The sequence below is a fragment of the Sphaeramia orbicularis genome, chromosome 14 (genome assembly GCF_902148855.1).
Source record: "Sphaeramia orbicularis chromosome 14, fSphaOr1.1, whole genome shotgun sequence".
NCBI classification, from domain to species: domain Eukaryota; kingdom Metazoa; phylum Chordata; class Actinopteri; order Kurtiformes; family Apogonidae; genus Sphaeramia; species Sphaeramia orbicularis.
Window position 1 is genome coordinate 48,712,799 of NC_043970.1, and position 23,942 is coordinate 48,736,740.

The following is a 23,942-nucleotide window of genomic DNA, read 5'->3' on the forward strand; positions in this document are numbered from 1 at the left end:
TATGTAATATTTTCTGTGCAGAGGTGGAAATATAAGACAGTTAATGCAAACACACCCATTTGTACTCTTTAATTCCCTCACCCAATGTGAAGCGATAAGAGAACCAGATTGATAAGCAAAATTCATAATGGAATCGTTAAATTCTCATCAATTCCCATCCCTAGTTGGTAGTGGACAATAGCATCACCATGGAAACTCCTGCAGAAGAGGAGCAGCCCTAGTCCTAATGTCATCTTAAATGTATAGCTTATTTGTACATAGCAACCCAGTTTTATTTGACGCGTCTGTATTTTTACTTAATATTTTCAGTTGGCTGTAACCTCATTGGCAGAGCCGGTGGAAGTGGCACAAAGTTACTTTTTCCTTATGTTTGACTTTTTTTTTTTTTTTTTTTTTTTTTTCATCAGTGATTGCTTTATCATATACTTAAAGTATCCAACACATCTCAGTAGGCCTATCGTGCACACTGTCTCTTTCCCGGAATACATGTTGGGCTAAGTTTGCATAGACATGAGTGTGAACTCTGATAAAAGCGTTAAATATCATGGTTGCAAAAAGCTATGGTCAACAAAACTCAGCATTATCACATTATCTTGTCCAGTTGAATAAACGTGATACAAGATTACAGGTTTTGGTGATTACAAATGATTATCAATGTAACAAATTCACGATGAGTCAATGTTGTAGAAGATGACGGTGTTTCTTCGATCATTATGGACCCTTTGTCATCTTTTCATGGTCATCAGATATGACCCATTTGGATGTTCAAACTGTATTTTACACCAATTATTTACACATATTGATAAGATTAGTGGATCAACAGGTATTAAACATTTTATTTCAGTGAATGGTTTTGGTCGCCAGTGGATGTTTGGGTGTTTATGGATTTAATCTCCACATCGAGCTGAATTTTGGAACATAAAATATATATTGCCAAAAGTATTTGCTCACCCATCCAAATCAGAATCAGGTGTTTCAATCCCTTCTATGGCCACAGGTGTATAAAATCCAGCCCCTAGGCATGCAGACTGCTTTTACAAACATCTGTGACAGAATGGGTCGCTCTCAGGAGCTCAGTGAATTCCAGCGTGGAACTGTGATAGGATGCCACCTGTGCAACAAGTCCAGTCGTGAAATTTCCTGGCTCCTAAATATTCCACAGTCAACTGTCAGCTGGATTATAAGAAAGTGGAAGTGTTCGGGAACAACAGCAACTCAGCCACGAAGTGGTAGGCCACGTAAACTGACGGAGCGGGGTCAGCGGATGCTGAGGCGCATAGTGCGAAGAGGTCACCAACTTTCTGCAGAGTCACTGGCTACAGACCTCCAAACTTCATGTGTCCTTCAGATTAGCTCCAGAACAGTGCACAGAGAGCTTCATGGAATGGGTTTCCATGGCCGAGCAGCTGCATCCAAGCCATACATCACCAAGTGCAATGCAAAGCGCTGGACGCAGTGGTGTAAAGCATGCCGCCACTGGACTCTAGAGCAGTGGAGGCGCCTTTTCTGGAGTGACCAGTCGCGCTTCTCCATCTGGCAATCTGATGGACGGGTCTGGGTTTGGTGGTCGCCAGGAGAACGATACTTGTCGGACCGGATTGTGCCAAGTGTAAAGTTTGGTGGAGGGGGGATTATGGTGTGGGGCTGTTTTTCAGGAGCTGGGCTCGGCCCCTTAGTTCCAGTGAAAGGAACTGGGAATGCTTCAGCACACCAAGACATTTTGGACAATTCCATGCTCCCAACTTTATGGGAACAGTTTGGAGCTGGCCCCTTCCTCTTCCAACATGACTGTGCGCCAGTGCACAAAGCAAGGTCCATAAAGACATGGATGACAGAGTCTGGTGTGGATGAACTGGACTGGCCTGCACAGAGTCCTGACCTCAACCCCACAGAACACCTTTGGGATGACTGAGAGCCAGGCCTTCTGTCCAACATCAGTGTGTGACCTCGCAAATGTGCTTCTGGAAGAATGGTCCAAAAGTCCCATGAACACACTCCGAAACCTTGTGGACAGCCTTCCCAGAAGAGCTGAAGCTGTTATAGCTGCAAAGGGTGGACCAACGTCATATTGAACCCCATAGACTAGGAATGGGATGTCACTGAAATTCATATGCGAGTCAAGGCAGGTGAGCAAATACTTTTGGCAATATAGTGTATCTAGTATTAAAACATGTTTTCAAAATCTATTTCTGTGCCGTAAGAAAGGATTTTGGCATGTAGAAAAAAAACAGTGGACAAAAGTACCTGTGGTTGTTGCCTTTCTATCACTTGAGTTTGTGTGAAGACGTATACACATATGTACTGTACAGTGTTGGAGCATCCAGGCCTGCAGGCACCGTCATCAGTGGGTGATTTACATTCTTCGGTTTTGATGAATAAAAGATGAAAGCTTAGTTTCTACAGCTTTCTGTTTGACTTGAAATATTTATACATTTCCCATTGTAAAGACAAGTAGGCAGTGCAGGACATCCAGGTCAAGAAGACTCTGGAGTCTAATCCATATGATCTGCTTCTCCTCCCTCTTCCCTTCCGCCCTGCTCGATCACTCCCTCTCTCTCTGCTCTGGCATAATTAATCGGCTCAGACTGATGTTTACATTGTCTGATAGCACGAGGAAACGTCTCGCAGGGGAAACTCGCATTCCCTGCCTCAGCACAAACAGAAAAGAGCATAAGAGATGAGAAGTAAGAGTTTAACTCCTGGCTGCAGGGGGGAACCCGCTGTTGCATCTTTTATCTGTTTTTTCAAAGTCCAGCCAAATCTAAATGTAGAAGCCTTTTTGGAAGAACGATTGCTCTTCAGTTTAACACACTAGTTTAAATGAAGTAAAAGCATGTATTTTATCTATGAACATGAATCTAAAGCAGTATTATGGTTTGAAAATGAGGCTGTTCCAGCTGCAGGTTTTCTGTAGTTTATTGTAACTAGCAGCATTGTACCCGTGGTGCCGCTGTGTGTGAAAAGTGCCTATACATTATTGGAAATGGACACAGCAAGAGCAGCAATTTTGTAAAAAAAAGTCATCATGTTATTTGGGAGTGGATATTTAACCCTTTCATGCATAGTGGTCACTACAGTGGACAGTTACTCTACAGCTTTATTCTTGTATATTCATGGGTTTTGTTTTAGTTCCATATCAACCAACACAGTGGACACTTATGCATCATCTCATAAACTGCAATTCATACCATTATTGTAACTTTGCTGTTCTTGAGTGGAAATCAATTGTTGATATTTATTTTTTGCATATTATCTCCATGAAGTGAGTAATAACTAGTATTAGAAAATGTGAGAAAACATCAGATTAGCTGCATTAAACATGGTTTCATTTCACTGTTTTCATATCACTTTATGATATTGGGTTTTAAATGTTTCTTTGCTTCAAGAATAAAATTCATGGTGTAGCTGAGTGGACATTTTTGTAACTCCATGAAAAACAGGTTGATTTAACCCTCCAGTATCCTGACCAGCAAGGCCCTTACTAAGCACCAAGTGTGCCTTTTTTGGCACACCTGTGCAAAAATGGTGGTCTGGTGGTCCCCAGACCTTGTACAAGACAATCCAGGCTCTTTTCATGGGTCGTTCCACGTTGGTGGAACGCTCTACCAAGTGCTACAAGAACAGAGTCATCCCTGCCTATCTTCAAGAAGCTCCTGAAGACCCAGCTCTTCCGAGAGCACCTCCTGTCCTAGCACTTTCAAACATTCCATTTTAAATATTCTAATAAGGTTTTTCCCAGGATAACCACAGATTCTTTCACGATTATCTCTGGACCTGCTGCGGTGGTCCGGCCTCTTCCCTGCCCTCATCATCACCACTCACTTATCCTCAACCGCCTCCATGTGTCTCCCCCTACTCCCCCCTTCTCCCCCTCTCCCCCAGTCCCTATCTCTATCGCTCTCTCTTTTTCCCCTTCTCTACTCTCTCTCTTTAACCCCAACTGGTCAAGGCAGACGTCCATCCTCCAGGAGTCTGGGTCTGCTCGAGGTTTCTGCCTGTTAAAGGGAAGTTTTTCCTCGCCACTGTCACCAGTCACAAGTGTTTGCTCCAGGAGGATTCTGTTGGGTTTCTGTAGAATTGACTTAGAGTCTGATTTTGACCAACTCTATATATAAAATGTCAAGAGATAACTTTTTTGTGATCTGGCGCTATATAAATAAAATTTGATTGATTGAGTGATTTAATTGGTTTTCCCCTGTAAGTCGCTTTGGAAAAAAGCGTCTGCCAAATGCGTAAATGCGTAAACATAAAAATGTCAAAAAAAAATTTCAGTCTGTTTTTAATTCTTTTGCACTTTTTTTCTTTTTCATCAACTTGAGCCGTAAATAAAAATACCAAATACTCAAAAATTGTCACACTTTTTAACCCTTTAAATGCCGTGTTTGGAATGAAAACAAACCATTTTTTTGGATGCAAAAACACAAAAATGTTTTTTTTTCAACACTACATAAAAAGTGGATCACATTATTTGATTTTTGCAGCCTGGCATATGTCAATGATTAACAGCAACACTGGTTAATTTGCATTATTATTTTTGGCGCTAAGTCAAATGTTCAAAAATATTAGCATCTGTCACCAAGTGTGCCAAAAAGGCACACCTATAAATCAAACTATTAAATATTATATATTTTATTTTTCTGCTCTAATTTGATTTTATTTTTGTAAATCAAGGTCACCCCTAATCATACATATCAAATGGAAGAAATAGTGGGTTTTAGGCACACTTGGGAGACGGATACTAGTCTTGTAATTTTCTCTTGTTTACAATGTGCAAATTTTAGTTGGTGGCCAGAATTTTAAAGATCATGCAAAAATGAACAACTTTTGAATTCTAAACTTATTTAAATTGTGAAAAATAATATGAAGTTTTTTAAAACAAAGTGCAAAGTGTGCCTGAAAAGCACACCTGGATACTGGAGGGTTAAAAAAAAAAAAAAAAAAAAAAAAAAAAAAAATTCAATCACATTGTTTTTTTTTTTTTTTTTGGTTTTTTTTTCATGCCTAAAGAGGAATAAAAGTACTCAGGAAAAAATATTGATTAAGGTTCTCATAATTCATGCATGAAAGGGTTAAAGAATATTTTCAAGGCACAATCATGCATTTAGGCAGTTTGCTTATTTTAGTACCGTCAATTTATAGTATTTCATGAACGGCAGCATAACCACTTCCGAAAAAGGAGTATGGCAGCAGGGATGAAGAATTCAAAGTAAAGAGGCTAAAATCGCCCAGCATACCTCACAACATTTGAATATGGACGTAAAATTGTGCCTAGTAGCTAGTCGGTCAGGTAATGTTTGTATTCATTTGGCGGCGATCAGGCCTGTGAAGGCTGAGGAAAATCTGTACAAACACCCTCCTGTGCTGCAACATCGATCAATCGGACACAGAACGTGCATTATATAGTAGGATAAACCTGCCTGACGTCTACACTAACATTTTCTAATACAATAGTCACACTGCAATGGCCCTATTGTTGCCTTTTTTTCACTTAGTGTGTTCTGAATTGTGAAGAAAAAAAAAATCACACCACACGGACTTGACAAGAGCATAACAGATCTAACGTGAGGGTTCGTTGGTGGTTAATAGTTCATTCTTTATAAAATGAGACTGCAGGATGGAGACAGATTTCTTCATGCAACAGTGCTTTACTTTTCATGTGCCGTAACAGCTACAACAACACTTCCTGAAACATCATCTCACATGACCGAACCAGCCAATCAGGAACTAGCAGTACCTAGATCAGTAAATGTGATTTAGAAAAGGCACATTCAACACGTTATTTTAGCTGCTTATAGACAACAAATGAAAATAATTAAGTGTATATGTGTAAATAATTCTGCAACATAAATGTAAATAGTTATTTGTGTAAACACCGTCAATCTATTTTTTTTTAACAAATACTTGAATTATTCCCTGTAATTTACTCTATTGTTAAACCTTGCATTCCTTCAACAAATTATTTTAACTTCCTAGCCTTACACAGACAAATTTTAGGCTATGTTCAGACTGCAGGCAAATGTAGCCCAATTCCTTTTTTTTTTCCCCATACATGACCTGTATTCGATCTGTTAGACAGTTTGAACAGCACAGCTTTTTTATCGTAATTATTTGTTTTAATCTGTTTATTTCTTGTATTTTATGGATTGTTTGTTTTATCTTGTTGTACAGTGTCCTTGGGTGTCTTGAAAGGCGCTTATAAATAAAATGTATTATTATTATTATTATTATTATTATTATTATTATTATTATTATTATTTTTATTATTATTATTTTTATTTATTTATTTATTTATTTATTTATTTATTTATTTATTTATTTAAATTTCTTTTTCATATCCAACCCAGGCACAAATCCTTTTTTTTTTTTTTTTTTTTTTTCCCCAAATCAGACCAAGGCCACTTTGGTATTTGATCCTAAATCGGATTCATACGTGTTGTTTTTCAATGTGACTTCAGTCTGAACAGCCATGTTGAATTTCATCTGACTTATGTCATTGAAACACAAGACGTCACAATTCTGCACTAGAAGAGGCGGGATCTAGCAAGATCCCTATTTTTAACCTCGTAGTAGACCTGCCCAAGTCATATTTTTCAGGTCAAAGATGCAAATTGAAGCAGCAAAAAGTTATGCAGATATTTCATTCATTCATTCATTCATTCATTCATTCATTACACTGGGTTACAAAAAATGTTTTTTGCAAGTTGTCTAGGTTTTTTTTCAACTGAATTAGGACCATTTTGCACCGCTAAATCCAAAAATGACATCTGTTTTTCTCAATCAGGTCAGGTTTTTTTGCTAATTTGATTTTGAAAAATTTGATCTTCTCACAAAATATAATAATTAATACCAAAATAAGATTGGTAAGCACACTTTATGAAACTTGTGACTTGTTTCCTGTTAGGTACAATGGTGTATTCACCGCAGATGTAGCAGAATACGTCAGGCTTATTTTTGCAAGATCTTCTAGTCGAAGCCATTTCATTCACCTGTAATATTAAAAAAAACATTAATCATAAATTGGCAAAAGTAAAATCTTCAGAACTTGTTTATTGCAAGAAATATGAAAGAATTTTGTATCATATGATGTGAAAATGCCCATAAATGTAAGCAAAAATGTTAAAGCCAATATGTAGCATAGTTCAGAAAGTTGACCTGATTGAGCAAAATGAATGTGATTTTTGGATTCAGCACACCAAAATGATCCTAAATCAGCTCAAAAAACTTAAACAATAAATTCGTTGTTGACCAGTGTTATCTGAACCCACTTTATCCTCACTAGGGTCACGGGGGTCGCTTGGAGGGTATCCCAGCTACTTAAGGGCGAAGGCGGGGTACACCCTGGACAAGTCGCCAGTTTATCACAGGGCTGAACATATAGAGACAAACAATCACTCTCACATTCACACCTATGGGCAATTTAGATTAACCAATTAACTTATTAGTGCATGTGTTTGGATGGTGGGAGGAAGCCGGAGTACCCGGAGAGAACCCACGCAGACACGGGGAGAACATGCAAACTCCACACAGAAAGGTCCCACCCCCCCGTCGACTGGTGTTGGAACCGAACCTAGGACCTTCTTGCTGTGAGGCACCAGTGCTAACCACTGCACCACTGTGTCGCAGATTCCACAATTTGGTCAAAAATATGACTTTGGCAATTATGCTATTAGGCTAACGATATACACATCGCGTCTTCTGTGCATGCAGGTCATTTCAGGACTGTAGGCTGTTCACACATGATTCTGGTGGCAGTTACCTGTGAATGTCAACATTAGTCACTTTTTCAATGACCCTCAAACTGCGCAAATATAACTTGTGGGCGGCCATGGCTCAGTTGGTAGAGTGGGTCGTCCAATAACTGAAGGGTTGGCGGTTCGAATCCCGCTCTGTCCTAGTCAGTCCGTTGTGTCCTTGGGCAAGACACTTCACCCTCCTTGCCTTCAGTGCCACCCACACTGGTGTATGAATGTTTGGTGGTGGTCAGAGGGGCCGTAGGCGCAAAATGGCAGCCACGCTTCTGTCAGTCTGCCCCAGGGCAGCTGTGGCTACAGATGTAGTTTACCACCACCAGAGGGAGAATGTGAGAGCGAATGAATAATGGGTCAATAATGTAAAGCGCTTTGGGTGTCTAGAAAGGCGCTATATAAATCCAATCTGTTGTTGTTGTTGTTGTTGTTGTTGTTGTTGTTGTTGTTGTTGTTGTTGTGGTGGTGTATATAAAAATCTAACGGAAAGACGACAATTTTGCCAAAAGTCTCATTTTTCGATTAAAAGTTTTTGCACTGGCAAGAGGTGGTGTTTTTTGTTTTTTTTTTTTTTTTTTTTGTTTTGGGGCATAGCACAAATGGTATATCATGCAAAACTGCAATGGGAAGACCTTTTTTCTGCAACTAGAGTCAGGTGAACTAAAAAAAAACGATGTACGTTACAACAAGTGAAGAAGAAGCATGACGCTTACGTGTGGACACACCAGGAAACCCGATCATTTTTAATTTAGTACGAGATAGAGGGGTAATATATTTTGATGATGAATATATCGGTAAATCGACAGCATATTTACGTTCGTTGCCATGTTTATGGAATGACTTCTCATGTCATCTCGTGATTAATAAATAAACAAATCATTGCATTTGTGTTTTTAAAGCTATACCTACCGATGTGGCATTTCTCACAGCACTTAGTAAAAGTTTGAACATGAACAACCAGTCTCCCTCCAAAGCCCCGCCCACTTCCCTCTGCCTGAGCTCTGAGGCTCCTCCTCCTCTCTCTTCCTCTCACATGATGCACGCGGAGGTGGAGGTCCGGTCCACTTCGGTGTGTCCGCGGACCCCTCCCTTAGTAATCAGATACATCATCCACCCGCGGCCCCTGTTCCATCAGTAGACCTGTATTTAAGGGTGTGGTCTGTGCGCCACAGAGATGAGATGCCCAAACGACGGGCGCACGCACTGTGAACACGTGGCCTCCGCAAATTTTCCGTGGACATTTGAGGTTTCATAGTCCATACATTTATCATCCTACATTGTGTGACACCATGTACATGTGCCTGTATGAGTCCCACGGTCATAAAAGCTGAGCTTTGTGCAGACCTGTTCAGTCCAGTACAGTAGACTTCTGGACTTTTATCTCCATCCTTCATTCATCTGACTCCTGTTTGTTCTCCTTAGTTGTTGTTTCTGTTAATAAATCCATTTTATCCCTTCCACATGTGCATTTCAGTTCTATCCATACACATCCTTAGACAGTAGACTGTGGTCAGTGACAGGAGAAGCAGCGCGAGTGAAGCGTCGAATTCAGAGGGACACACATCAGATGCGGAGACGGCGATAATTGATCGGATGCTGGATGGCAGTAATGGATGATTGAAAGGAGGCTCAGCCAGGTTCGGCCAATTATTTCATTCGGACCGAATAAAATGATTGGTCAGACTTTTATCAGAAATATATGAGAATTAAACATTTTTGAGTTTCAATACCTGGTGGATTTTTTACATTTTTAGTTTGACACATGCTTAGTAGGAGCATTTTAAGATGACAAAAGAAAAGTGTGAAAATGCCACATCATACGGTATAGCTTTAATGAAAAAAAAAACATTCTGCACTCCTGTTTTTTCAACATTTAGCCAATATCTTTAAAGTTTTGCACAGATGTCCAGTGGAAACGTGACTAATCATGCAACAAATAAAAACTGGACTGGAGCATTAAGACGTGAAGTATGAACGTAGCGTAACATCAGCTACCCTCTGTCAAAACACCCCATTTTCCCAGATTTGGATGGTGCTTTAAGACTTTTTCAGCTCTGTGAGGATTTAGCCATTTTAATGCCACAGCTCAACTTCCCACATGCAAATGTTCCACCAAAAACAACTTCCCTCCTTGACACTCTTTGCAAAGCTTCTGTCACTGCATCCTTGGCTTCGCACGACTCAAGACAAAAGATTCCATTCAAATGAGCAGGAGTTTTCCACCCTATTCCTGAATGATGATGCATTATTTTTAAAACCACTTTTCGACATGTTCAGATAACACTTTGAACAACACCAGGACTCGGTTCATACAGGAAAAGTCTACAGAGATTTTTTTTTTTTTTCGCAGTCAGACTACATTATATCAGCCAATTACAGCCTGGTCTGACAGATTCACAAGGTGAATTAAATTCGACTGTGGATTGAGCACTGTTAATGGCCTGGAATGGTAGACTAAAGCCAATTATATACTTTGAGCTGCACTGTAAAGTGGCAGGTGGTTCAGTAGCGACATTTCCAGAAAGGATTTGTCTTTCAAAGTACACACTGGAGTATTTTCACACCTCCTCATCTGCTTTCATCGAGTTTGTGTAGGAGTCAGGAATGAAAAATGAAGGCACATCAGTTGATCATTTTATCTTTTTGTAATGTGACAGAAGACGAAAAACAACTGGTGACTGGGATGCCTCGCATTGTTGAGTTGAGTGTGTTTGGATTCTTCATACTTGAGTTTATTCTTCACGCTTCACTGAGGTTAGTCAATAAGAGCGTGGAATTCTCTGTAATTGAAGGGATTATTGCACCTCTAGTTCTCTTTACACAATTGACTTGACAGTTCATTCAGTCGTCTTCAATGACCCCAAAATGGCTACAATTTTTTTTTTTTTTTTTTTTTTTTTTTTTTTTAAGGCTTCTCCCAAAACAAGCATCGAGTTCCTTAGTACCCCAAACAATATGTGTAATAGTGACAGTGCTGAATTTGTTTTTGTCAGCTGTAGTTGACTTTTAATTACCATTTACTCCAAATTAAAAACTGGAGACAGAGACGATGAGTAACTGAACTCAAAATAATTAGAAAGGAAGTGCTAGCTATGACTGTCAGGAAGGATAGAAATGTCAAATGCTGAATGAATTTAAGCATAATGTGAAAGATGGCAGCATTATTCAGAGGGTAAATCCTGGGGCACAGATGGGGGGGGGGGTAAACGTGACAAATTCATGGGGCCCAGCATTTGTGGGGGGCCCATAGAGCAGTGGAGGGGGTCCAGTGGATACAGATTAGAAGTTGTCAAAATTTTGTGTAAGATCCGATGTGTAACAGGCACAGAAGTCGGGAGTCAGACGTTGAACGTATAAAGTTTCGGTTCATGCTAGCAAAAGTGACATCATGTATGAAGGGTCCACAGTGTTTACGCTTTCATGGGGCCCATAATTGGTAGCGGCGCCCCTAAACAGTAACTAGATGAGATTTTGACAAAAGACTATAGATTTCTTCAAGACAGGACATTCTCCTTCTCATATTTGTCGCCGTATCCACCACAAGCGTATTTGTGACATCTGCCTTTTCTGTATGTTTTTCTTTTCTATTTGATGTTTATGTTTGTGTGACGATTTCTATGTACAGGTATGTGGGACGAATAAAGTCTAAGGATGGGAACTCTGGTCTATAGGGCTGGGTATCATGGCTAATTTTTTTTAATCAATTCAATTTCGATTCATAATGTTCTGAATCAATTAATTGCAATTTGATTCGGTATTAATTGATTGATTCAGATTCATTTAGTGATGCCAAAGTACGATTCTGAGTTGTAACTTGACTTGACCACTGCAGCCATGCAACAAAGAATCAATATTGATATTAGAAAGGAAATAAATCTGGCATTTCAGCAGAAAAACGGATGAATCTGCTCGTAAATAATGAACAGGACACAAACAGAATCATGTTGGGCCCTTGGTACAAGAAACTCACGGGAGGGGAAGGTTGGGTGGAGCTTTGTGATTACCACTTTACTATTCCTCTAACTCTGCACTCAACCACAGGTGATCGAAGTTAATATTTCTAGAATGACTGACTTCCACGACCTGCCTCCACTGGCCAGTTCCTCCGCACTGCGGGTTCGACTTTGAGGCCGGGAGGACCTCCCGCGGAGGGCTTTTCCCCACCCTTCCTCCGCGTTCCTCACGTGCCAGAACTGTCACGAACTCAACAAAGATGCCCAATCTCGGTTTCCCGGTCATTTCCTTGCGGTCCTACTCTGAAAAATCAATCTCATCCACCATTAATCGATTATGCAAAATTAAAAAGAAATCGATCCAAAATTGGTTAAATCTTTTTTTTTTTTTTTTTTTTTTTTTTAAACCCAGCCCAACTGGTCTGTAACATAAAACTCCTGCATTTTGTACATTTGCCCAAATACAAAATATAGTATCTAAGGAGTTTAAAAATCTGCACAACCTTTTTTTTTTTTTTTTTCTCACGTTAGTTGAGTTTTAGTCTTATGAAAATATTGTTTTGAGGGACATGATCACAAGAATGTAGTAAATTAATAAATGAAATCAACTTTGAAGTGAACTCTGTCCCGTTAGTTCATGGGACTGTTCTGTCCAAAGTTTACATTTGAACAAAGATGTGAAAGTAGTCGAGCTGCTTTATACCAAAGAAAAATAATGAGCCTTATAACGGGCGGGGGGGGGGGGGACTGTACCTGATTAGAACTGTGGTACTTGAATACAAGTTCAAACATAAGTGACTTTCTTGGAGAATTTTAGATGACATGGAAATAAAGTCTTGGCTTCTGAGTAGTGTTTTAATCAGTTGTACGCAGTTTATTTGCAGCAGCCCTATGCGTGTTTGCCGCTTTCAGATGTGTTAAAATAAAGTTCCTCAAGTGAAGATCTGTAGGCGGAGTGTCTCATGTCGGTTGTAGATCTTCAAACACGCCGCATGCATTTTTTAATGGTATGTCTTTCCTAAACATAAGCTTGTGGAGTTAATATTGTAAGTATGTTCACATACTACCAGAGAGTAAATTTTCCTCTGCTGCAAGAAGTACCTTATTTTTAATTCCCTCTGATCAAACTAGTATAGAGAGAAACTAAAGTTTGTGCAGTTCAAGAACAGAGGCCAAATTGATACTACATTTGTTGTTAAAAAAAGACATTTGTTGTTACTAAGATAAGTTCATCATTAACCGTGTTATGCAAGTTATGTCCAAACTGTAATCCAATACAAATTACTCGTTACTGTTCTTTAAAAGTAATTCCTTAGCTTACAATATTACTGTCTCAGAAATAAAATGTATTACATGACTCCTGTATTACTTTTGAGTTGCATACAGTCTCGTCATAAATGGCACATGCACAGTAGAACCCCCCCCCCCCCAATACAATTGGTAGGGAGTTTTGGGATGCATAAATTTGCGCCCTGAAATACATGTAGAATGATAGCTCAGTAAGTAATGCTACGGTCTATGACGTTAAAATCCCAGCAGGAATGCTTGCGTTTTTTTTTTTCTTTTTACATGTTCAACTGGGGTGAGGTACTGAGGACACTGGTAGATAAATCTGCAATTGATAAAGAATTCTTACTAGTCATAAAAACGTTAGCTTACCTTGTCATAGCTGATCACATGGATCATGCTAACTAGCATCCTTTAAAGCAGGGTGAGGGTTAGTAATGAGAAAACGTCCATGTGGACAATGTACTGTCTTCTGACGCCTTCATCCATTGGCTGAACAAAAACAGGAAATAGCATTTTTAATTCCTTAAGGTCTTGCTGTTTTGTTTGTTTTGCTTTTTTCATTTGAGCAATTAAATTATGGGCAAAAAGTGTATAACATAAGCACTTCTGAACATGTACCTAGTAAAATATGACTGAAAATTGACTAGTAATACCTTACACAACTGCAAAAAGTAATCAGTTACTCTAATGCTTTACTTTTGGAAATTGTTACTCCCAACACTGATCATTATTGGATTTGGAGAAGTGGATTTAACCTTTTATACCCCATGTATGAATGTGAGCATCATTGGCATGTCTTGGGAGTTATTACAACTCTTTGGACTTTACAGGCTTCTACGATAAGAAACAGAAGTCTGTAAAGTACCTGATTCATTGATTTGATTCTTTTTTTTTTTTTTTTTTTTTTTTTAACATCATGTTTAATTACAGCAATACATGTCATGAATTGACATGCATGGTATGTTGTGGACAAACATAATTCTTATGCAAGGACACAGTCATTTAAGCATTGAAAGTACAACAAGAGTTGTAGATGAAGGCAGTTTTACCCTCTGCTTGTTGGGTTTGTCATTGCTCGTAGCTACTTGGGTAGAGCTGTAGAATGGTCGGGAGGTATTTTCAACAATTAAAAAAAAGTATGCATGCTAAATTGTTGAGCTCAAGAATGGCATTCCATTTTCTCTAGTGGAAGATTAAATGGTATCAAAGACCAGACAGTCTCCACTCTGAAGGTTGCTGTGAAGAGCTACTGTCTGTGGCCTTCGTTTTATTCATAAAGCGCCAATCACTCTGCGCAATTATCTCAAGGTACTTTACAAAATAACCTCATAATTACATACAATTTAAACTAAATAACTCACCCAAGAACAAGTCCTTTTAACAGAACCAAATACGGAACTGCTAGAACAAGGCTCAGGGTGGGTGGCCATTTGTATTCTCTGTAGATTTTCTTTCTTTCCTTTTTCTGTTCACTCTAATCATTAGGGGTAAAGACTAGACAGGTTGGAGGCCAGTAATCCCACATCAGTGGTATATAGTTGTAAAGCCAGAGAAAGTCCAGAGAAGGAATGTAGAGAAGTGCTCAGTGTACTGCAGATCTCACACCAGTCTAGGGCTATGCAGTAGAACTAAAGGATGTTTTAGAGAGAAGAGTCGAACCGCTGATCCTCATGTGAGAAGAGTCAGCTGTGGGGATGTAAGGTCAGTTTTTAAAACTTTATTTTTATGACACTTTTAAAACAATGTGAGCTGCCAAATGTGGTATTCAACGATATTTTGTATCCGGTTGTATCAGTTTTAGTATATTTTTATTCTTATTAGGGATGTCTGATAATATCGGCCTACCGATATTATTGGCCCAATATTGGCATAACAATGTAATATCAGTGAATATCATTATTGTTTTTTTTTTTTTTTGCCTATCATTAAAACCGATAAAATAATGCCTTGATTTCACCGGCATTTACTGATGCGTAAATGAAGCATTGTTTGTAGCTGAAAGAAATGTGCAGTTTTCAAAATTGTACAGTAGAGTTGCCACACTGTAATAGACTCATGGAGGGAGGGAGAGAAAATAAATAAATATGGCATTTTTTCCACAACTTAAGTTGAAGTATGTATTCTTTGCACAGACAGTGTTTACATTTTGAAAGCCTTGTTGCATTTGAGAATGCATCCAATGGGGCATCTCAATAAAATTAGGCATAATGTGTTAATTCCGTGACAGGAGATATGTGATGTTACCTAAAATTAGTTTAATATCCCACATGTATCAGCAGCGGTATTGGTAGATATCAGAATCAGAAATTAAGCATTGGACAATATCGGCATATCGGTTTTTGGCAAAAAAGCCAATATCGGACATCCCTAATTCTTATATTTTTTTATTATTTTACCATGTTTTGTGTTTTACTTATAACACTGGTCTACAATTTTTTTTATAAATGATTTGCTTCAGAGATTAAATGTGCTAAATGTTACGTATTTTAATAAGATTAATTGGAAAATAAATGAGAAAAGTGCCGGTTTGCTGATGCTTTCAAGGTATATGATTAAGTTAAATATATATTGGTTTATGTACATTTATATAATAGTTTTATAAATCTTCCACTAAATAGAACCTGTGAAGTGAATGTATTCTAATGTGCAGACAGTGTTTTGAAGTAGATCTTGTAGCTCTGAGACAAATATTCTTTTTGAGTCAAACCCATTCTCTCGTTAATTCTTGAATTTCACATTTTGACCCAAGGCTGTATCTTGGAAAGTTCAGCCAACCAGCATTTTTGACTTGATTTTTCTTTCAGTGACTCTCATGTGGTAAAATTTCATTACTTTTATTCTGGAAGCATTTTCCTTGTAGACCAGTGTAATCGAAATGGATCAAAACCTCTAAAACACAACTGTTAGATGAAATAAATTAAAGTCATACACTTGTGCACAGATATTCAAAGTTATGGTTAGGACACCTCTTGGGTCTTCTCCTATAAACATCCCAATAAGGAAGCACCCAAGATATGACGGTTTTGGCCTCAAAACTCTGATCCAGTGCACTACTGACAGCACTTTTCCTGTAATCTCAACATTATTTGAACCTCTGAGAGATTCCTAATGGTTTTTGGCAAATGTGAAGAATTTCACGGTCTACCTGGTATTCGTAGTGGGTGGGTTTCTGTTATAGGGTCCTGCAAAGGGGGTCTTAAGTTAGTTTATACTGATGTGCGGTATAAGCTGTTGGAATGCTGACAAACTCGGGGAGATTTACTTTCCACTTCACTTCTTGTACTGTCCTGTCAGTCACCGTTCTAAATGGTGGGATTCCTGTGAAGGATGTTTTCTGTCCTCGTCTATCCCATTGCTGACATTCTGTATTTGTTGAGTATGTTCACAATGGTGTGGTTGGACATACTCCACATGCACAGATGACTTTGGATGATGGACGTAGAAGACGTGATGATGCTGGAGGTTAATTTATGACTTCAGTCTAACACTCAGTGACCTTGTGTTTGATACAGAAACTAGTCACTGTAGTTGGATTTAACGGTGGACCATGTGTTCAAACATTCCTCTTTTCATTTGCCTATATTTTACAGTATCTTTGCTTAATTTTTTAAATTTTTTTTTTAAACAATTCTGTCATGTAGGGGTCACCAACCCTGGTCCTTGAGTGCTACTATCCTGCATGTTTTAGATGTTTCCCTCTTCCAGCACACCTGACAGGTCGTTATCAGGCTTCTGCAGAACTGGATGATGATGATGATGATGATGGCGACACGGTGGTGCAGTGGTTAGCACTCGTGCCTCACAGCAAAAAGGTCCTGGGTTCGATTCCAACACCAGTCGACGGGGGGTGGGACCTTTCTATGTGGAGTTTGCATGTTCTCCCCGTGTCTGCGTGGGTTCTCTCCGGGTACTCCGGCTTCCTCCCACAATCCAAAAACATGCACTAATAGGTTAATTGGTTAATCTAAATTGCCCATAGGTGTGAATGTGAGAGTGATTGTTTGTCTCTATGTTCAGCCCTGCAATGAACTGGCGACTTGTCCAGGGTGTACCCCGCCTTCGCCCCTATGTAGCTGGGATAGGCTCCAAGCGACCCCCGTGACCCTAGTGAGGATAAAGCGGGTTCAGATAATAATAATAATAATAATAATAATAATAATAATAATAATAATAATAATAATAATAATAATAATAATAATAATAATAATACATTTTATTTGTATAACTGTAAAGTCAAACTGGGTTTAATGCACTGTGGGAAAACATGGAGAAAAGGAAAAAAAATGTGAGCTTCAGAGGCCACAGCACAGGTCAGATCAAACAAGACCATAATGAGTTCAGCTGTGCACTGTGCCATCATGCACTGCTGAAAGGCTACAGGTGTCTCCAATGAGACTGCAGCAGCAACTGGTAAAAGGGCGGAGCAGATGCCGCTGCGGCTCCTATTGCAAACTTCAGACTGCTGAGAGAGAGAGACGTTTGGAAACTGCGGAGGGGCGGCTGGTGAGACTATTTATGAAATCAAATGATAATCAAATAATCAAATGATAGTCTCATTAATGTGCTGCTGTGTGAGTGCGCCGGAGCGCAAACAGGGTTTAAAGTGTTAAACTTAAAGCTGCCTGTTTGTAACTGCAGTGGTGGGTGGTTTTTTGTTAATTAGTAGGTTTATTTGTGGTTTATATTAGATATGATTGTATTTTAAATATAAATTGCCTGGGACAGGTTTTCAGCTGTCTGATTATGTCAGTTAATTATAGTTAAAGTAGTGATTTTGTTGGATTTAAATATTGTTAATTGAGTGTAAGTAATTGGATTTTTTGTTTGCTTATTCTATTTATTCAGATTTGTTAAATATATTGTATATTATATTTCTTGTTAATCAATTTAAACCATTTTTGTATTGTATTTTATCTGTATGTAAATATCTATTTTTCTATAATGGTGAATTTGTATTTATAGCATTTTGTATTTATCGATCAATTAATTTTGTTTCGTGTTGTTTATTAAGGTTTTTTCACCTAAAGATCCAAGACCTGTGCCTCTGAAATTCAATAAAAGAGAAAAAAAAAAAGAGGAAAAGTCATCCTGGAAATCCTTTGAGTGAAATCCAGTTGCCCAAATCTCCTCCAGACGTTTGAGCCTTTTTTTCAAGTTGGGGCAAACGGCAAAAAAAAAAAAACAAAACAAAAAAACAAACAAAACCAGAACAACTTGACAATAGCACTTTTCATAGAACTCAAAGACTCTTTACATGCAGCAGATAAAAACTGCAATGGAGAAAGCTCTGTCCCCCAGGTTCAGTGCTTGGCTTTTAATGGTGGGGCCAGGAGGTGAGCAGAGGAGGATCGGAGGGAGCGGGAGGGGGCATGGGGCTGAAGTAGGTCAATGAGGTAGTGGGGGTCCTGGTGATGGAGGGCTTTGTGGGTGAGGAGGAGGATCTTGAATGTTATTTTGTTTGACGGGGAGCCGGTGGAGGTGTTGGAGGACGGGGGTGGTGTGATTGGGTGTGGGTGAGAAGACGAGCGGCAGAGTTCTGAATGAGCAGGAGTTTTGAGGGTAAACCATAGAAGAGGCTATTGCAATAGTCGAGTCTGGAGGTGATAAAAGCGTGAATGAGTGTTTCAGCTGCAGGAAGGGAGAGAGATGGACAGAGACGGGCTATGTTTTTAAGGTGAAAAAAGATGTTTTTGTGACCTGTTTGATGCGCTGTTCAAAAGTGAGGTTGGTGTCGAAGATGATTGCGAGGTTACGGGTTTAGGAAGAGGGAGTCAGGGATGAATTGTCAACGGTGAGATGTAAGTAGTGAACGGACTGGGTAAGGGATCTGGGGCCGGTGATTAGGAGGTCAGATTTATCACAGTTGAGTTTGAAATAAAAACCTGGACGCATGCCAACTACCTCAGAGAGGCGGTTTGAGAGGGTGGAGGAGGTGATGGATTTGGAGGAGATGTAAAGTTGAATATCGTCAGCATAGCAACGGAATTTGAGACTGTGACGACGAATGATATTGCCGAGGGGGAGGATGTAGAGGATGAAAAGCAGGGGGCCAAGCACCGAACCTTGGGGGACACCCTGTGACAGGGGAGCAGTGGAGAAGGAGTGGTTATTTATGTGGATGAACTGTTGTTGGTTTGAGAGGTAGAATTTGATCCAGGTTAGTGCTGAGCCAGTGATGTGAAGTGTTTTTTCAAGACGAGAGGATGGAGTGGTGGATGGTATCGAAGGCAGCGGTGAGGTCCAGGAGGATAAGGATGGTTATGTAATGGCAAAATTACTTATTATGTATTTATCCATCCATCCATCCATTCTCTTCCGCTTATCCGGGGCCGGGTCGCGGGGGTAACAATCTAAGCAGGGATGCCCAGACTTCCCTCTCCCCAGACTCCTCCTCCAGCTCTTCCGGGGGGATCCCGAGGCGTTCCCAGGCCAGCCGAGAGACATAGTCTCTCCAACGTGTCCTGGGTCTTCCCCGAGGTCTCCTCCCGGTGGGACATGCCCGGAACACCTCCCCAGGGAGGCGTCCAGGAGGCATCCGAAACAGATGCCCGAGCCACCTCAGCTGGCCCCTCTCGAGGAGCAGCGGCTCTACTCCGAGCTCCTCCCTGGTGACTGAGCTCCTCACCCTATCCCTAAGGGTGCGCCCAGCCACCCGACGGAGGAAACTCATTTCGACCGCTTGTATCCGGGATCTGGTCCTTTCGGTCATGACCCAAAGCTCATGACCATAGGTGAGGGTAGGAACGTAGATTGACCGGTAAATTGAGAGCTTCGCCTCTCGGCTCAGCTCCTTCTTTACCACAACCGACCGGTACAGCGACTGCATCACTGCAGACGCTGCCCCGATCCGTCTGTCAATCTCACGCTCCATCCTTCCCTCACTCGTGAACAAGACCCCGAGATACTTAAACTCCTCCACTTGGGGCAAAGACTCCTAACCGACCCGGAGAGGGCAAACCACCTTTTTCCGGTCGAGAACCATGGCCTCGGATTTGGAGGTGCTGATCCTCATCCCGCTCGCTTCACACTTGGCTGCAAACCGCCCCAGTGCACGCTGAAGGTCCAGGTTCGATGAGGCCAACAGGACAACATCATCTGCAAAAAGCAGAGATGAAATCCTTTGGTCCCCAAACCGGACCCCCTCCGGCCCTTGGCTGCGCCTAGAAATTCTGTCCATAAAAATTATGAACAGAACCGGTGACAAAGGGCAGCCCTGCCGGAGACCAACATGCACCTGGAACAGGTCTGACTTACTGCCGGCAATGCGAACCAGGCTCCTGCTTCGGTCATACAAGGACCGGACTGCCCTTAGCAAAGGGCCCCGGACCCCATACTCCCGAAGCACCTCCCACAAGATACCACGAGGGACACGGTCGAACGCCTTCTCCAGATCCACAAAACACATGTGGACTGGTTGGGCGAACTCCCATGAACCCTCGAGCACCCGATGGAGAGTATAGAGCTGGTCCAGCGTTCCACGACCAGGACGAAAACCGCCTTGTTCCTCCTGGATCCGAGGTTCGACTATCGGTTGGATCCTCCTCTCCAGTACCCTGGAATAGACTTTCCCCGGGAGGCTGAGGAGTGTGATCCCCCTATAGTTGGAGCACATCCTCCGGTCCCCTTTCTTAAAAAGGGGAACCACCACCCCGGTCTGCCAATCCAGAGGTACTGTCCCCGACCGCCACGCGATGTTACAGAGACGTGTCAACCAAGACAGTCCCTGCACATCCAGAGACTTAAGGTACTCAGGGCGAATCTCATCCACCCCCGGTGCCCTGCCACCGAGGAGCTTGCCAACCACCTCGGTGACTTCAGCTTGGGTGATGGACGAGTCCACCTCTGAGACCTCAGCCTCTGCTTCCTCCATGGAAGACGTGACAGTGGGATTGAGGAGATCCTCGAAGTATTCCTTCCACCGCCCGACAACATCCCCAGTCAAGGTCAGCAGCTCCCCACTTCCACTATAAACAGTGTTGGTGGCGCACTGCTTTCCCCTCCTGAGGCGCCGGATGGTTTGCCAGAATTTCCTCGAGGCCGACCGATAGTCCTCCTCCATGGCCTCCCAAACTCCACCCAGACCCGAGTTTTTGCCTCCACAACCGCCTGGGCTGCAGCACACTTGGCCTTCCGGTACCCATCAGCTGCCTCGGGAGTCCCGCGGGCCAACAAGGCCCGATAAGACTCCTTCTTCAGCTTGACGGCATCCCTTACTTCCGGGGTCCACCACCGGGTTCGGGGATTGCTGCCACGACAGGCACCAGAGACCTTGCGACCACAGCTCCGAGCAGCCGCTTCGACAATGGAGGTGGAGAACATGGTCCACTCGGACTCAATGTCCCCAGCCTCCCCTGGGATCTGGGAGAAGCTCTCCCGGAGGTGGGAGTTGAAGACCACACTGACATCGGGTTCTGCCAGACGTTCCCAACAGACCCTCACAACACGTTTGGGCCTGCCAAGTCGGTCCGGCTTCCTCCTTCGCCAGCGGATCCAACTCAATACCCAGGTGGTGATCGGTTGACAGCTCTGCCCCTCTCTTCACCCGAGTGTCCAAAACACGTGGCCGGAGGTCTGATGATACGACAATGAAGTCGATCATCGACCTCCGGCCTAGGGTGTCCTGGTGCCAAGTGCACTTATGGACATCCCTGTGTTGGAACATGGTGTTTGTTATGGACAAACTGTGACTAGCACAGAAGTCCAGTAACAGAACACCACTCGGGTTCAGATCAGGGAGGCCGTTCCTCCCCATCACCCCCCTCCAGGTCTCACTGTCGTTGCCCACGTGGGCATTGAAGTCGCCCAGGAGAACAACGGAGTCCCCAGTCGGAGCACCATCCAGCACCCCTCCCAGAGACTCCAAGAGGGCCGGGTACTCTGCACTGCTGTTCGGCCCGTAGGCCGAAACAACAGTGAGGCACCTGTCCCCGACCCGAAGGTGTAGGGACACGACCCTCTCGTTCACCGGGGTGAACCCCAACACATGGCGGCTGAGCTGAGGGGCTATAAGTAAGCCCACACCAGCCCGCCGCCTCTCACCGCGGGCAACGCCAGAGAAGTGGAGAGTCCAGCCCCTTTCGAGGGGTTGGGTTCCAGAGCCCAAGCTATGTGTGGAGGTGAGCCCGACTATATCTAGACGGTATCTCTCAACCTCCCTCACAAGCTCTGGCTCCTTCCCCCCCCAGCGAAGTGACATTCCATGTCCCAAGAGCTAGACTCCGTGTCCGGGGATCAGGTTGTCGGGCTCCCTGCCTTCGACTGTCACCCAATCCACACTGCACCCGGCCCCTATGATTCCCTCGATGGGTGGTGAGTCCGTCGGAGGGTGGGCCCACGTCGCTCTTTCGGGCTGGGCCCGGCCGGACCCCGTGGGCATAGGCCCGATCACCAGGCGCTCGCATGCGAGCCCCAACCCCGGGCCTGGCTCCAGGGTGGGGCCCCGGCTGCGCCGTACCGGGCGACGTCACTTTCTTAAGATGTTTGTTATTCATAGGGGCTTCTGAACTGCTCTTAGTCTGGCCCGTCACCCAGGACCTGTTTGCCTTGGGAGACCCTACCAGGGGCATAAAGCCCCCGACAACATAGCTCCTGGGATCATTCGGGCACACAAACTCCCCCACCACGATAAGGTGGCAGTTCAAGGGGGAGTTATGTATTTATATTATTATTTATATTATGTATTTCATATATCACATAGGTTTCTATCTTTATTTCAGATAGTGTGACTTCTTCTGTGTTGTGTCCAGAGTAGAAGGCCAGGCCAACACCTGAGTAGCACAGAGAAGATTCTCACAGGGGTCTTATCTCCAAGTTCCTGACACTAGCCAAAACACTTTCTACACATTATTTTCTCATGGGAGACAGAAGACTACACTGTGATTTGTATTTTTGGGTTCAGACCGTCTCAGTCTTTTGTCTGAGTGATATCTCTTTCTATGGAGCTCCAAATAAAGTGATTTCTTTGACACTGATCGCTTGAACTCATCTTTCTTTATTGAAGACGAATTAGTAGAGTCTTATTTTTCCATAACAGTTATGTGGCCAGAGTCTGCGGAGAAGATGAGGTCGTTTGATATTTTGAGGAGGGCTGTTTCAGTGCTGTTTGAAACATTTCAATCCGGTTTTCGTTCCAAAGATGACAGGCTTATCATTTGAATCAGGTGTGTTGGAAGAGGGATACATCTAATGCCCTTGTCCAGACGAAGACCATTTTAGTCATATCCACATGAACCGGTGTTTTCAGCCACTGAAGCCGCAACTTTGTGAAACCGGGTCCCAGTGTGGATACATTTGAAAACGTCGATTTCACATCGTCTGTACGACCAAACTACAACTTTACTAAAGCGATGATGTCATAGCCCCGACTCTCTAACCTTTCACCCCGGAACCAAGACCCCACTTCACAACAACAATGGCGGACTCCAAAGTAGTTCTCGTGCTACAACAGCTATTGAGCTTATTGGAAATATTGAATAATTATCTTCGGCTACTCTTTCTCTTTACAATGAGCAACAAACAACCATAGAGAACAATATTCACTACATGCTCTTTGATCGACCGTGGAGAGGGGCAACCTGAAGGAAATATCAAATCAGACCTGGTAGAACAAAGCAAGCCTTATGCACATGCTCCACGTCTTCTCCGTTTTTTGCGAGAGCATTACAAGGACACATTCAGGTCTGGCATCAGTACTACATTGTTTTCAGTGGTTTCGTGTGGATGCAGATATTTCCTGAAATGACCGTGTGTTGACTTTGTGTTTATGAATAGATTGGATTGGAGAAGATGCTTTTTCATGTGGACATGGTCTAAAACAGGCATGTCCAAAGTCCGGCCCGGGGGCCAATCATGGCCCGCAGTCAGATTTAATACGGCCCACAGCTTCGGTTTTATAATGTATTATTTATGGCCCGCTTGGACTGTTGAACCGAGTACATGAATCATAAAAGGTTCC